Source organism: Bos indicus x Bos taurus, chromosome 1 (assembly GCF_003369695.1).
Source record: "Bos indicus x Bos taurus breed Angus x Brahman F1 hybrid chromosome 1, Bos_hybrid_MaternalHap_v2.0, whole genome shotgun sequence".
Taxonomy (NCBI): domain Eukaryota; kingdom Metazoa; phylum Chordata; class Mammalia; order Artiodactyla; family Bovidae; genus Bos; species Bos indicus x Bos taurus.
Window position 1 is genome coordinate 46,273,956 of NC_040076.1, and position 14,827 is coordinate 46,288,782.

General features: G+C 39.5%; 1 pseudogene; it reads right to left on the bottom strand.

The window, feature by feature from the left end:
* Positions 1 to 14,288: 14,288 nt before the first annotated feature.
* Positions 14,289 to 14,559, bottom strand: LOC113898696 (annotated as a pseudogene).
* Between the last annotated feature and the right edge of the window lie 268 nt (positions 14,560 to 14,827).

Below are 14,827 nucleotides of genomic sequence, written 5' to 3' on the forward strand. Positions count from 1 at the left end.
CACTGGGGAGCGAGATTACTGGCTTGACTGCTGTCTCTCCCTTTGGACTCTCCTTTTTCTCCACCAGGTTGCCTGTGTCTCCTCCCTAACCCCTCTCTACTCTACCCAACTCTGTGAATTTCTGTGTGTTCCAGATAGTGGAGAACACTTAGGGAACTGATTACTGGCTGGATCTGTCTCCCTTCTTTTCATTCCCCCCTTTTATCCTTCTGGCCACCTCTGTCTCCTTCCTCCTTCTTCTCTTCTCTGTATAACTCCATGAACATCTCTGAGCAGTCCAGTTGTGGAGTGCACATAAGGAAGTGATTACTGGTTAGCCCACTCTCTCCACTATTGATTCCACCTCATCTCATTCAGGTCACCTCTAACTCCCTCCTCCCTCTTTCTTCTCCATGTAATGCTGTGAACCTCTCTGAGTGACCCTCATGGTAGAGAAACTTTTCATCTTTAACGTAGATGTTTTTTAAATGGTGCAGTATAGAAGGAGAAGTTTTGAAACTACTGTAAAAATAAGACCAATAACTGGAAGAAGGAGGCCTAAGTCCAAACCCCGACTCCAGGGAACTCCTGACTCCAAGGAACATTAATTGACAGGAGTTCATCAAACGCCTCCATACCAACACTGAAACCAAGCACCACACAAGGGCCAACAAGTTCCAGGGCAAGACATACCAAGCAAATCCTCCAGCAACAAAGGAACACAGCCCTGAGCTTCAAGATACAGGCTGCCCAAAGTCACCCCAAAACCATAGACATCTCATAACTCATTTCTGGACATTTCATTGCACTCCAGAGAGAAGAAATACAGCTCCACCCATCAGAACACCGACACAAGCTTCCCTAACCAGGAAACCTTGACAAGCTGCCTGTACAAACCCACACACAGCGAGGAAATGCCACAATAAAGAGAACTCCACAAACTGCCAGAATACAGAAAGGACACTCCAAACTCAGCGATTTAAACAAGATGAAGAGACAGAGGAATACTCAGCAGATAAAGGAACAGGATAAATGCCCACCAAACCAAACCAAAGAGGAAGAGATAGGGAATCTACCTGATAAAGAATTCCGAATAATGATAGTGAAATTGATCCAAAATCTTAAAATTAAAATGGAATCACAGATAAATAGCCTGGAGACAAGGATTGAGAAGATGCAAGAAAGGTTTAACAAGGACCTAGAAGAAATAAAAAAGAGTCAATATATAAAGAATAATGCAATAAATGAAATTAAAAACACTCTGGAGGCAACAAATAGTAGAATAAAAGAGGCAGAAGATAGGATTAGTGAATTAGAAGATAGAATGGTAGAAATAAATGAATCAGAGAGAATAAAAGAAAACAAATTAAAAGAAATGAGGACAATCTCAGAGACCTTCAGGACAATATTAAACACTACAACATTCGAATCATAGGGGTCCCAGAAGAAGAAGACAAAAAGAAAGACCATGAGAAAATACTTGAGGAGATAATAGTGGAAAACTTCCCTAAAATGGGGAAGGAAATAATCACCCAAGTCCAAGAAACCCAGAGAGTCCCAAACAGGATAAACCCAAGGCAAAACACCCCAAGACACATATTAATCAAATTAACAAAGATCAAACACAAAGAACAAATATTAAAAGCAGCAAGGGAAAAACAACAAATAACACACAAGGGAATTCCCATAAGGATAACAGCTGATCTTTCAATAGAAACTCTTCAAGCCAGGAGGGAATGGCAAGACATACTTACAATGATGAAGGAAAATAACTTACAGCCCAGATTATTGTACCCAGCAAGGATCTCATTCAAGTATGAAGGAGAAATCAAAAGCTTTTCAGACAAGCAAAAGCTGAGAGAATTCTGCACCACCAAACCAGCTCTCCAACAAATACTAAAGGATATTCTCTAGACAGGAAACACAAAAACGGTGTATAAATTCGAACCCAAAACAATAAAGTAAATGGCAACGGATTCATACTTATCAGTAATTACCTTAAACGTAAATGGGTTGAATGCCCCAACCAAAAGACAAAGACTGGCTGAATGGATACAAAAACAAGACCCCTACATATGTTGTCTACAAGAGACCCTCCTCAAAACAGGGGACACATATAGACTGAAAGTGAAGGGCTGGAAAAAGATTTTCCATGCAAATAGGGACCAAAAGAAAGCAGGAGTAGCAATACTCATATCAGATAAAATAGACTTTAAAACAAAGGCTGTGAAAAGAGACAAAGAAGATCACTACATAATGATCAAAGGATCAATCCAAGAAGAAGATATAACAATTATAAATATATATGCACCCAACATGGGAGCACTGCAGTATGTAAGACAAATGCTAACAAGTATGAAAGGAGAAATTAACAATAACACAATAATAGTGGGAGACTTTAATACCCCACTCATACCTATGGATAGATCAACTAAACAGAAAATTAACAAGGAAACACAAACTTTAAATGATACAATAGACCAGTTAGACCTAATTGATATCTATAGGACTTTTCATCCCAAAACAATGAATTTCACCTTTTTCTCAAGCGCACATGGAACCTTCTCCAGGATAGATCACATCCTGGGTCATAAAGCTAGCCTTGGTAAATTAAAAAAAATAGAAATCATTCCAAGCATATTTTCTGACCACAATGCAGTAAGATTAGATCTCAATTACAGGAGAAAAACTATTAAAAATCCCAACATATGGAGGCTGAACAACACGCTGCTGAATAACCAACAAATCACAGAAGAAATCAAAAAAGAAATCAAAATTTGCATAGAAACGAATGAAAATGAAAACACAACAACCCAAAACCTGTGGGACACTGTAAAAGCAGTCCTAAGGGGAAAGTTCATAGCAATACAGGCATATCTCAAGAAACAAGAAAAAAGTCAAATAAATAACCTAACTCTACACCTAAAGCAACTAGGAAAGGAAGAAATGAAGAACCCCAGGATTAGTAGAAGGAAAGAAATCTTAAAAATTAGAGCAGAAATAAATGCAAAAGTAACAAAAGAGACCATAGCAAAAATCAACAAAGCCAAAAGCTGGTTCTTCAAAAGGATAAATAAAATTGACAAACCATTAACAAGACTCATCAAGAAACAAAGGGAGAAAAATCAAATCAATAAAATTAAAAATGAAAATGGAGAGATCACAACAGACAACACAGAAATACAAAGGATCATAAGAGACTACTATCAACAATTATATGCCAGTAAAATGGACAACATGGAAGAAATGGACAAATTCTTAGAAAAGTACAACTTTCCAAAACTGGACCAGGAAGAAATAGAAAATCTTAACAGACCCATCACAAGCACGGAAATTGAAACTGTAATCAAAAATCTTCCAGCAAACAAAAGCCCAGGTCCAGACGGCTTCACAGCTGAATTCTACCAAAAATTTAGAGAAGAGCTAACACCTATCCTGCTCAAACTCTTCCAGAAAATTGCAGAGGAAGGTAAACTTCCAAACTCATTCTATGAGGCCACCATCACCCTAATACCAAAACCTGACAAAGATCCCACAAAAAAAGAAAACTACAGGCCAATATCACAGATGAACATAGATGCAAAAACCTTAACAAAATTCTAGCAATCAGAATCCAACAACATATTAAAAAGATCATACACCATGATCAAGTGGGCTTATCCCAGGGATGCAAGGATTCTTCAATATCCACAAATCAATCAATGTAATACACCACATTAACAAATTGAAAAATAAAAACCATATGATTATCTCAATAGATGCAGAGAAAGCCTTTGACAAAATTCAACATCCATTTATGATAAAAACTCTCCAGAAAGCAGGAATAGAAGGAACATACCTCAACATAATAAAAGCTATATATGACAAACCCACAGCAAACATTATCCTCAATGGTGAAAAATTGAAAGCATTTCCTCTAAAGTCAGGAACAAGACAAGGGTGCCCACTTTCACTATTACTATTCAACATAGTTTTGGAAGTTCTGGCCACAGCAATCAGAGCAGAAAAAGAAATAAAAGGAATCCAAATTGGAAAAGAAGTAGTAAAACACTCACTATTTGCAGATGACATGATCCTCTACATAGAAAACCCTAAAGAGTCCACCAGAAAATTACTAGAACTAATCAATGACTATAGTAAAGTTGCAGGATATAAAATCAACACACAGAAATCCCTTGCATTCCTATACACTAATAATGAGAAAACAGAAAGAGAAATTAAGGAAACAATTCCATTCACCATTGCAACGGAAAGAATAAAATACTTAGGAATATATCTACCTAAAGAAACTAAAGACCTATATATAGAAAACTATAAAACACTGGTGAAAGAAATCAAAGAGGACACTAATAGATGGAGAAATATACCATGTTCATGGATTGGAAGAATCAATATAGTGAAAATGAGTATACTACCCAAAGCAATTTATAGATTCAATGCAATCCCTATCAAGCTACCAACAGTATTCTTCACAGAGCTAGAACAAATAATTTCACAATTTGTATGGAAATACAAAAAACCTCGAATAGCCAAAGTGATTTTGAGAAAGAAGAATGGAACTGGAGGAATCAACCTACCTGACTTCAGGCTCTACTATAAAGCCACAGTTATCAAGACAGTATGGTACTGGCACAAAGACAGAAATATAGATCAATGGAACAAAATAGAAAGCCCAGAGATAAATCCACGCACATATGGACACCTTATCTTTGACAAAGGAGGCAAGAATATACAATGGATTAAAGACAATCTCTTTAACAAGTGGTGCTGGGAAATCTGGTCAACCACTTGTAAAAGAATGAAACTAGACCACTTTCTAACACCATACACAAAAATAAACTCAAAATGGATTAAAGATCTAAACATAAGACTAGAAACTATAAAACTCCTAGAGGAGAACATAGGCAAAACACTCTCTGACATACATCATAGCAGGATCCTCTATGACCCACCTCCCAGAATATTGGAAATAAAAGCAAAAATAAACAAATGGGACCTAATTAACCTTAAAAGCTTCTGCACATCAAAGGAAACTATTAGCAAGGTGAAAAGGCAGCCTTCAGAATGGGAGAAAATAATAGCAAATGAAGCAACTGACAAACAACTAATCTCAAAAATATACAAGCAACTCCTACAGCTCAACTCCAGAAAAATAAATGACCCAATCAAAAAATGGGCCAAAGAACTAAATAGACATTTCTCCAAAGAAGACATACAGATGGCTAATGAACACATGAAAAGATGCTCAACATCACTCATTATCAGAGAAATGCAAATCAAAACCACTATGAGGTACCATCTCACACCAGTCAGAATGGCTGCGATCCAAAAGTCTACAAGTAATAAATACTGGAGAGGGTGTGGAGAAAAGGGAACCCTCTTACACTGTTGGTGGGAATGCAAACTAGTACAGCCACTATGGAGAACAGTGTGGAGATTCCTTAAAAAACTGGAAATAGAACTGCCTTATGATCCAGCAATCCCACTGCTGGGCATACACACTGAGGAAACCAGAAGGGAAAGAGACATGTGTACCCCAATGTTCATCGCAGCACTGTTTATAATAGCCAGGACATGGAAGCAACCTAGATGTCCATCAGCAGATGAATGGATAAGAAAGCAATGGTACATATACACAATGGAGTATTACTGAGCCATTAAAAAGAATACATTTGACTCAGTTCTAATGAGGTGGATGAAACTGGAGCCTATTATACAGAGTGAAGTAAGCCAGAAAGAAAAACACCAATACAGTATACTAACGCATATATATGGAATTTAGAAAGATGCTGACAATAACCCTGTGTACGAGACAGCAAAAGAGACACTGATGTATGGAACAGTCTTATGGACTCTGTGGGAGGGGGAGAGGATGGGAAGATTTGGGAAAATGGCATTGAATTGAATACATTGAATGGCATGTATAATATCATGTATGAAACGAGTTGCCAGTCCAGGTTCAATGCACGATACTGGATGCTTGGGGCTAGTGCACTGGGACGACCCAGAGGGATGGTATGGGGAGGGAGGAGGGAGGAGGGTTCAGGATGGGGAACACATGTATACCTGTGGCGGATTCATTTTGATATTTGGCAAAACTAATACAATTTTGTAAAGTTTAAAAATAAAATAAAATTGTATTTGGAAAAAAAAAAAAGAAGCAACAGTGAGAACTGGACATGGAACAACAGACTGGTTCCAAATCAGGACAGTCAAGGCTGTATATTGTCACCCTTCTTATTTAACTTATATGCAGAGTACATCATGCTAAATGCTGGGCTGGAGGAAGCACAAGCTGGAATCAAGATTGCCGGGAGAAATATCAATAACCTCAGATATGCAGATGACCCCACCCTTATGGCAGAAAGCAAAGAAGAAGTGAAATGAAAGAGCTTAATGAAAGTGAAAGAGGAAAGTGAAAAAGTTGGGTTAAAACTCAACATTGAGAAAAGTAAGATCATGGCATCTGGTCACATCACTTCATGGCAAATATATGAGGAAACAATGGAAGCAGTGACAGACTTTATTTTGGGGGGCTCCAAAATCACTGCAGATTGTGACTGCAGCCATGAAATTAAAAGACATTTGCCCCTTAGAAGGAACTCTATGATCAACCTAGACAACATATTAAAAAGCAGAGACATTACTTTGCCAACAAAGGTCTGTCTATTCAAAGCTATTGTTTTTCCAGTAGTCATGTATGGATGTGAGAGTTGGACTATAATGAAAGCTGTGCACTGAAGAATTGATGCTTTTGAACTGTGGTATTGGAGGGGAAGATTCTCGAGAGTCCCTTAGACTTCAAGGACATCCAACCAGTCCATATAAAGGAAATCAGTCCTGAATATTCATTGGAAGGACTGATGCTAAAGCTGAAACTCCAATACTTTGGCCACCTGGTGTGGAGAATGAGTCACTAGAAAAGACTGTGATGTTGGGAAAGATTAAAGTTGGGAGAATGAGGGGATGACAGAGGATGAGATGGTTGCATGGCATCTTGACTCAATGTACATGAGTTTCAGTAAGCTCTGGGAGTTGGAGATGGACAGGGAGGCTTTGTGTTCTGCAGTTTATGGGGTCGCAAGGAGTCGGACATGACTGAGCGACTGAAATGAACTGATGCCATCCAGGGTTGGCTTCAGGGATATGTGAACTGTGCATTTTCTTAGGGCCATGTACTCAACAGGGCCTCATGCTTAGTTTAATGCTCCTCTGCATTATGAAATTCTTAATTTTTAAATAAAGGGGTTGATCCATCATTTTCATTTTGAGTGAATCCAACAAATTATGTAATGGTTCTGATACAACCTGAGATTAGATTGCCTGGTGAATCAAGTTGGTTTGTAGAGCAAAGTAAAATGGATTGATGTTATTTGTAAAAATCTATGAATATCCTTCCTTCTTTTAAGGTAATTGACACTTTTGTTTATAAATTTAGATTGGAAGTGATAGCTATATTATTGGGTTCAACAGAAAAGGATGATATTTATTTTAAGCCTTATCAGTTCAGTTCAGTCGCTCAGTCCTGTCCGACTCTTTGCAACCGCATGAATAACAGCACACCAGACCTCCCTGTCTATAACCAACTCCCAGAGTTCACTCAAACTCATGTTCATCGAGTCCATGGCTGGTGTTGCCATCCAGTCATCTCATCCTCTGTTGTCCCCTTCTCCTCCTGCCCCCAATCCCTCCCAGCATCAGGGTCTTTTCCAATGAGTCAACTCTTCACATGAGGTGGCCAAAGTACTGGAGTTTCAGCTTTAGCATCATTCCTTCCAAAGAAATCCCAGGGCTGATCTCCTTCAGAATGGACTGGTTGGATCTCCTTGCAGTCCAAGGGACTCTCAAGAGTCTTCTCCAGCACCACAGTTCAAAAGCATCAATTCTTCAGTGCTCAGCCTTCTTCACAGTCCAACTCTCACATCCATACATGACCACAGGAAAAACCATAGCCTTGACTAGATGGGCCTTTGTTGGCAAAGTAATGTCTCTGCTTTTGAATAAGCTATCTAGGTTGATCATAACTTTCCTTGCAAGGAGTAAGTGTCTTTTAATTTCGTGGCTGCAATCACCATCTGAAGTGATAGCTTACTATAAGCAGTAGACTACATACAGCCATGAGAAGCAAAATTAAGAGTGGAATATATTCCTTGTGCTCTTGTGAGTCAGTACAGTGAACACCGTTAAGAATCATTTCAAAGTTATTCAGTGTGTAGCCATTTCTTTCTACATAGAGATGCTAGGTCTCATTCCCACATATGTATTTAAATTTAAAATCTTAATTCCAGTTACTTGCAAAAATGACATCCAAAAAGACTTGAAGATTCAATTTTGCCTGTTTGATCCTAGAGCTTTAACTGTCCTTTGATAATTGGTTGCCAAATAATCTAATGCTAAAATAAATTTTCAAATTAAGATACCCAAAAGTTTAACCTGAAGATATACTAAATAGTAAGTCCTTTTTCTTTCTTTGAATATACAGACTCAAAAAGAACTGAATGATCTACATTCAGAAGGTTTGTTGTCTTGGGTCGGGGTGAAAAAACAAACACAACCATTCAGAAACAAAAACAAAGGCAGACTGATTTCGATATTAGAGATACTATTGCATAATCAATGCACTGTGTCATAATTGGAAATATGAGAACCTGTTTAGTAAAAAGAATCCTCATTTCTCTGGAGCCCTAGGAAAGGGAAGAGTTATATACAAAGTAATTTTGTTTCTACCAAACAGGACTTCCACAGTAAGGTAACAACAGCTTGCTTCTGTAAGTGGCGAGAAGGGCGGGAAGGCCATAGTTTATGATACACTAACTTATTCTGCATGCTTTTTTTTTATTCCATGAAATTAAAAAACCATAATACCTTAAATGGGCCAAAGTTCCACTCTTTATCAGTGCTTCTAGCTTAGATGTAATGTTACTTCTGAAAACCCCTCAAATAAATATTTTTGGAGATTCCAGAAGAGCTCCCTTTGTGCCAATAACCTAAAATATAGGTTGCTTGTCTTGATCTACAAAAGCAACATGGAAAGTGTGGTTGAAGTATTGTCTCTAGAAGCTATCCCATTTATACAGCTAAATTATTTTGAATTTAATTCATTCAATTTGGATAATTTACCTTACATTTTAATATATTTCAGTTGGTAGTGTTTTGATTGTCTCATTATCTTAACAAGAGGTATTGCCTTTCAATTTTCTCTGATTTTTAGATACATCTTAAATAAGAATTAGAATGAATTTTTTGGTGCACCTAATTCCCCCAGGCTCTATTTATAATAAAAATTAAGAATCTATTATTACTTAATTCTCTTGAGAGTAGCATTGACATACATTCACTACCATGTGTAAAATAGGTAGCTAGTGGGAAGCTGCTGTATGGAACAGGGAGCTCAGCTCGGTGCTCTGTGATGATCTAGGGGGATGAGATGGGGAAGATGGAAGGGAGGCTCAAGAGGGAGGGGATATATGTATAGTTACAGCTGATTTGCACTGTTATACAGCAGAGACTAACACAACATTGTAAAGCAATTATATTCCAACTAAAAAATAAATTAAAAAAAGAATTTAATTAAAAAAGCCCTATAAAAGCCCTATTGCTTAATTCTTTGGAGCTTGATCAGTTGATTTCAGTATTCTAAGTCTTTTTGTTGTTGAGAATTGTCCTTGAGTAAGATTATATCTGCTAGGTAATTTTAATGAGCTACATTTGGGAAACTTGACCAAAGGATTGCTGGTTTTTAACAATCTGTGCTAATGTTGAAATAGCAGGTGGAGGAAAATGGAGTGATGTGGGCCTCTATAATGTATCATGAGTTACCAAATTATTCAAAATCTGATGCTAGTGCCATGGATTTGGTTTCTTATGCACATTAAGTCCTTTACATATATGCTAATCTAACCTTCCCCCCAACTTACAGTAGTATTATTAGTATAGTATTATTACTAGAGAAGTAAGAACCTGCTTAAGTTCATAGTATATATTGGTGTTGAAGATGCTTTGACTCTAGGTCTGACTCCAAAATCCAAGCTTTTTAACCACTGTCTTTTACTCAAAAATTTAAAATATGACCACCACTCATTGTCTACCAGAGTGTCATTTCCACTGCTGGCTATGATGAGTTTAGGAAATGTTACCCAATTCAGGGCATCATCATCATCATGATTATTAATAACAGGAGCTCTTATTGCATGTTTACTCTTTTCCCAGCCCTGCTTTAAAGATTTATAAATATTGCATTTAATAGGTAATGCCAAATATTCCCATTTTATAGTGAGGGAAACTGAGACTTAGTATTAAGTAAATTTTCCCAAGATAATGGAAAGAACTCATGTCAGAGTTGGATGTCCTGGATACACATTCAACTCTGTATCCTTCTCACCCTAATTAACCTCCTAAAAGCCCAGTCTCCGAATGCCAACACATTGGGAGGCAGGGCTTCAACTTATGAATTTTGAGGGAACACATTCAGTCCATAACATCATCTGAGAGTTAACATAGCATACTGTACATATGAGTGTACAACACACACAGACACACAGACATACATGCAAAAAGAAGGCTCCATCGCAGATCATGGATGGAATATTAATTAATATTGTTATTTCCCGTTTAAACTACTGTGTCAGTTTTTTTTCTCATTAAGTGCATTTAATAGTAAGCAGAATGTTATTAATAATGTTTTATTTTCTCATGTAACAAGAAACCCAGAGACAGATGGTTGCTGGTGTTGTTCGGTAGCTTGAGGCTGTTGGGTTTGAAGTCTTTATGATTTTCTTGCCTTTCTTTCATGGTTGCAAGATGGTGGCTGTAGCTGTTGTCCACATTTCAGGCATGAGAAATAAAAACTGAGAAAGAACGAAAAGGTGTATGCCAGATGAGTCTTTAACAGGTTTTTCTAGGAGCTCCACCCAATGACTTCAGCTTACATTTTATTGACCAGAACTATATTACAGTGGCTGCCATTACCTACTTGTAAGGAAAGCCATGAAATATAGGTTTCCCCTGCTTCCTTAAAGTACAGTGTTTCTATGAAATGTTTTGTTAAGGTGAAATGGCATGAAGCAAATAATCAGTTACCTGAGGACACATCTTGCTAACGGATGCACAAAATAAGCGGGGACAAAGCACAGATGCTCACAGAGTTCAAAGCTACGGTGGCTTGATGCTGAGATGTTGAGTGTAGTTCCCGGGGAAGGAGCTTGGTGGGGCCACTCTCGTGGCTTGGTGCTCTCTGTCTCTATAACAGCTGCTGCAAAACAAACACTGAATGCTATTTTCATCTTTTGCCTTTTTTCATAAAAGCAAAATCCTCTTGGGATTTCTTTTGGTTAGTGAAAATACTTACTAACATAAGTCTTTCATGAAAGCAAAGTGGGATAAACCAAACTTTTGAAAAGCCGGGGATACATGTATAAGTTTTTTTCTGGGAATATTAGTATGCCCTCTAACATGTGTATTGTGTTAATAAGCAAGTAGAGAAATAGAGATAGGGAGTTGGAAGTCAGAATTATGTACCACAATTCCATCCCAATGGCTGAAAAGCTATTGTGAATTTACAGACCCTCCTGCAATGGATAGATAATCCTCTCACATAGCAGATCTTTAGGAAATGCCTGCCACAAAGGGATTTTTAAACAATATATCAAAAGGAAACCATATTTAAGGGATCAGAAAAGGTAGCATACTTTAGGCACTGGAGTCCTTACTCAGGACAGCCACTAGTTTAATCCAGTTGCAACCTGTGGAAAGTTTTTTGTGGTTGGCAGATGTGCTGCCTCAAGTCTGCCTTTTGGCTCACATGATGATTCCTGCTTCTGATTTCCTGTGGTTGGAGCACACTGTTTTCTTTCTTTCAGAGACATCTTGTTCTTGTCTGAGTTACCACACCATTACTCATCTTCTGTTGGCTCCTTGTTGGGTTTTCCATAATGTTATCCAAGGAGATGCAGAGACATGAAAATCACTGAGCTGCTATAGGTCAAGAGTAGGGTGTTGAGATGCACTATTCATATTTCTTCCTTTCAATCTTTCTTAGGATATATTTCAGACCGAGCGAGGCAGACATCCTCTGATTAGCACCCATAGTAATTGCTGCTTTAAGCTTGCCTTTTACTCCCTAGGTTTCTATACTTAAGTTGGTCCAAGGAGTTGGTTTCATAGAGTGTTACTGATGCAGGGGAACAGAATTGGAGTTTATTTTTTTACTTTACTTCAATCTCAAATTTGTAAATTGGTGTGCAACTGCTCTACTTTCTGCTATAAGAGAGATGAAAAGTAAATTTACCTGTTTCTTTACTTTTTAATTTTATTTCTATACAATTATTTGGGTCTTCCCCTTTTTATTTTGATTGGTAATTCCAGTTTTTTTTTTTTTTTTTTTTTGACTATATTGTGTGGCATGTGAAATCTTAGTTCCCTGACCAGGGACCAAGCCCATGTCTTGATCAAGCACAGAGTCTTACCTGCTGGACTGCCAGGGTATTCCTTACCTGCCTCTTTAAAAAGCTAGGGTTATAGATCACTGTGGTCACAAAGCATAACATTAGTTATGTAGAGAGTGGAGCAAAAGCTAGGGACATTCATAGTTAAGTTGGCTTCCCTTGTAGCTCAGTTGGTAAAGAATCTGCCTCTAGTGTAGGATACCTGGGTTCGATCCCTGGGTTGGGAAGATCCCCTGGAGAAAGAAATGGCAATCCACTCCAGTATCCTTGCCTGGAAAATCCCATGGACAGAGGAGCCTGGTGGGCTGAATCCATGGGGTTGCAAAGAGTCAGGCACAACTGAGCAACTAACACTGTAATACTATAGTTGAGTCAGGTGAAGGGATATGAAAGCAAACAGAAGAGTCATGCAAGAAACATGGCTTGGGTGGAAGGCACAGAGTATGGTTACTAATTGGAATGAGGAGAGGGAAAAGGGAAGGCAGAGGAGATCAAAGTTGATTCTGGCGTCAGCACTCTGAGGATGGAACTGCCATTGGGTTAAAGAAACTCAAGATCTGTTTGGGAGTAATAGTAGGAACGATGTGCTCTGTGTTCTCCCATATATTAGTACTTTGTGGTGATGGTAGAGGATGAAAGTATCACTAAATAGACTGGTATGGGTTATTAAAATGCTTAGCTGCAAATCTCTTCCCAATCACTTTGTGGACAGCATTTGATTTGAATTTTGAATTCAGATCTATTGGGTAACATGCATAAAACTCATTATATATGAAAATGAGGTGAGAATCTGTATTTCATCACTATCCCATCTCTCCTGTGTGTGCTAGTCACTCAGTCCTGTCTGACTCTTTGCAACCCCATGGACTGTAGCCTGCTAGGCTCCTCTGTCCAAGGAATTCTCCAGGAAAGAATACTGGAGTGGTAGCCATTCCCTTCTCCAGGGGATATTCCTGACCCAGGGATCAAACTCACATCTCCTGCATTGCAGGCAGATTCTTTACTGCCTGAGCCACAGGAAGCCCCGTCAATTCTCAGATACTATAAAAATTTGGTGTGGAAACTGAGGCACAACTGAATTCCCCCACCTCATGCCTCCATTTGCTAGTTCAAGGTCTAGCTGTACACCCTCCTGCTCTCCATCCCCAGTGGAATGAGCTGCATGTAGGCAGCCTTTTGCCAGGGGGAGGATTTCAGGAGCCCATCTGGTAGCTCATGTGTGGAGAGGCTGGCCAGGGTTAAGGGCTGTGGATGGTGGAGCAGGAGGAAGGGTGTTGTTGGAGGAGCAGCTGCTGTGTGTGTGCATGGGGGGATGGTCAGCACTAAATAAGGGACACCAGCTGGGGTTCCATAATAATATCAGTGGGGGACAGGCAGAGACCTCTGCTGTCCATATGGGGAAACTGAGATGGAGCCTTCAGTTTCCAATTTTTGAGAAAGGGGGGGCCTGCCATCAGCTATTGAGGTTCATTCATCTTCCCCAGGAAGGCACCATGGCCCAGGAGCTGCGGTGTTTGTCAGCAGTAACTCAGTGACATGCAAGCAGGGACAGCGGCTGGGTCCCCTGGCCACACAGACCCCCTCCACTCCTGCCACGCTGAGGGGCACCCTCCTCCACCTTAGCTGCTGGGGCAAGGAGTGCCTGGCCCAGGCACCTGCCAGCCGGCCTGCCTTCCCTTGCTCACGTGCCTGAGAAAGTCTCATTTTTAGCACCTGGACTCTTTTCCCTGCCTGGAGGGAGCTCAGGGGACAGAGTGAGAAGAAAGTAGCCAAGGGGGACAGGAAGATCTGGAAGTAGGGCCCCAGGGAACGTCTGATCGTTCTGTTCTCCCCACCCCAAGGGTGCCCAGACACAGAGAGCGGCCCTTAGCCACCATGCAGCGTGGAGTTGAAGAGGATGCTGTCCTGGTTCTGAAGCTGGTAGTTCAGCAGTTCCCAGTCGGCATCGTTAATCAGCACCAGAATCCCTGACTGCAGGGATGAACAGCTGTTGCCTTGGATGAACAGCTCTGGCCACTCTGCTCTTTCAGCAAATTCTTCTTGATCCAGACAAGGAGGTTCCTCCAGGTAAGGTGACTTGATGCTTCTCCATACTGTTGAACAGGAGCTCCGCACTGCCTCTGAACTCCACCTCCATGACAAGGGTGCTGCCATGTTGAGGAAGCCGGACTCACCGGAACTCCCCATCTCTACTAGTCTCTTCCATATCCCTGAGCCTGAATGATCACATACTCCAAGCAAATTGAACTTTATGTGTTAAATACTTTTTTTCTTTAAAATTGTAAAATAATATTGTCTCTTTCAGGTTTCAGGGGACATCTTTTTATGTTTGCCAAATTGGTACTCAGCTTTCCTAACTCAGCATTTTCCAACTGACTTTGATCACATGGACAAATTACTTGCTT